A 2,622-nucleotide genomic window follows, 5' to 3' on the forward strand; every position below is an offset into this window, starting at 1 on the left:
TTAAGATGTTCAGGATCGAGGAGACGTGGAAAAAGGGGATAAACCATGGATGCTGTCCTGTAACACCAGCAGAACATCCATCCTGCACGAGAAGTTTGTAATTCCACTCATATTCCCAGATGGCACCACCAAACGAGGGGAAAACCTCCAGAAACTCCTTGTGGTTTCAGCTTTAATAACCCTGATCCCCATTCCCACCTTTCCTCAGTCTGGAAAAGCAGGATGTGTGAAGGTCCCTGACACTGAACTGACATTTTAATTGATTTTCTTATCATCTGAAGCATTACCAAGTCTTGTCTTCCTCTCCTTCTGATCAGCCTTCTGTTGGAAAGGAAGAGGAGAATTCCAGAAAACACCTCCCAGCAGGAAGCAGGAGCATAAAGAAAGATCCCAAGGAGGTTTTTATACAAGTGGCCAAACTTTTACCTCCATGGACAGTGTGGAATCTTTTCCCAGGTGTTCTGCACACCTGGAACAGGAGGAAAAGTCTATTTTTCCGTGGTTTTTTTATTTTTTTTTCAGGAATCCTCCTTTTAAATGAGTTTTGGATAGAGGAATTCAGCACTAAAAGTCTTCATCTATTTATCAGTCTTATCATAACCAAGAATCAGTAAATGCCTTCTAAATCTTGCCTTTATACAGAAAACAAGCCTATTTTGTTATGTTAGTGCTTCTGTGTCTAAAGTAGGAAATCCCCAGTTTTTATGGATTTACCTTTCACATTATGAAATATTCCTCCTGGCCCTTAGAAACCCATTCAGTTCTGCTTTTCTTGTGGTAAACAAGAAGAGCTATTACCCCTATCATAAATGAGTTTTGTTTTTCTCTCACATTAGCTCTTTGTCTCCTTAGGAAAAGCAGAGACACATCCAAAAAGTCCTTTCCATGCATTTTTTGATGCACAGTTTTCCTCATTACCTTAAGCTCAGAGGCCAGTTAGGATTTCCAGGAGTTCTCCGAGCTACAACTCTGAAATGTTGTAGGATTTAAAATGCAAGGAGAAATTACAGCCACAAGCTCCTTTCAGTGCTCACAAATGCAAACCTTCCCTGGATGGAGGAGAAGGATTCCCCTTCCCTGGATGCAGGATATGGATTTCGTGTTGTTTTCCTATTAAAACACTTTGGGACTCTCGACCTTCCTACCCTACATGGTCAGATATGAAGACAATTCCCTGCTCGGAGCCCTGCCAGCTGATGGCCCAATCATTCCTCAGGGCAGCGTATTCCATGCCCTGAGGATGGAGTGCAGGATGGAAATCCACGAGGATGAGTTGGATTTCTACCCTGTGGAATTGTTCTGAGGGCAGAGCCAAGCCCAGCTCCACCGGGATGGCGGATTTTAGGGATACCCCTTGGAGACTGGCTGCAGAGCCATCTGCTGCTGCTGCCCGACAGGAAGCTGTAACAGGATCCCAGAGGAATCACCTTTCCAAGGCAGGGAGAGCACAAGGGTGATCCCCATGGAATACCAAGACCAGGAGCTCTGGAGCAGGCAAACGGAAGCTGGAATGTCTTATAATTACAGGTGCTGCCTGGGCACTGACAAATTAATTGTTAGACAGTGCTGGCTTGTCAATACTGCAAAAATTCCCTCTAATTGCACATTGCTTCTTCCCTCTCATTCCACCTTTTCCTCTGCCTGCATCCATGGGAACATTTATCCCCGGAATTCCCTCTCTGTGAGCTCACGCATCCCATCCCAGTGTGCTGGAAAATGAACCTTTAATCTGAGAGGGAGAAATTCTTTCCAAAACAATAAGGAAAGAGCTGCTCCTCTCTTGGAAATAGGTGAAAACATTTTTGCAGCAGCCATTTCATTTCTTTCCTCTTTGTTTTTCCTACCCTGTTAACATGTTTTAAAGTTAATTACGATATTCCTGTTGTCAGCAGGGCTCTAAAAGGGACTCAGTGCATCTCTGCTCCATTCTAAGGCAAATTTTCCCTTCTCTCCTGAAGCACTGAGGGGATAATAAAAAACTCTTCCACAGGACATTAAAATTTTCCTTCCCACCAGCAGCTGTGAGTCATGTCCAGGCACAGAGGTTTTCCTTGGGGAACAGAGGAGGTTCATTAACACCCACAGCAGCTCCTCCAGCCTGTGGTGCTCAACACCCTCACTCATCCCATTTGTCCCTTCAGATCCAGCCCCTTCAGCTCTACTTTAATAAAACAAACGTTCACCCTTAGGAGGATTCCTGACTTTCTTAAATCTCCTGTCTTCTTCCAAGAAAGGCCCTTTAGGCTGCTCTTTTTAGTCCTCTGCTGTCCTGAACTATAGGAACAAAAGGGGTTTTAATCAATATCTCCCAACTATTCCGAGCCTGGAGCAAAGAGAGGTGCAGGGAGCAGGCACAAAGATGTGGTTTGTGAATTTGGATGCTGGCAGGCACAGATTTGCTGACTTTAAGGAATTAAAATGCGAAAAAGTGGATGAATGAACCAGGAAAATCCACAAGATTCAGGGAATCCCCTGCCTAGAGGAGAGAGCCCCAGGATCTTCCCTGTTCCTCTCCTGCAGAAAGGATGGCAGTGGTGCCTTCCAGGCCTTTCCCTGCCCCAGGGCTCTCCCAGCTCCTTGGCTCTGCATCCATAACATCTCTGATGTCACTGCTGGTGGCTC

Source organism: Corvus brachyrhynchos, unplaced genomic scaffold, assembly GCF_000691975.1.
Source record: "Corvus brachyrhynchos isolate BGI_N302 unplaced genomic scaffold, ASM69197v1 scaffold21, whole genome shotgun sequence".
Classification (NCBI taxonomy): domain Eukaryota; kingdom Metazoa; phylum Chordata; class Aves; order Passeriformes; family Corvidae; genus Corvus; species Corvus brachyrhynchos.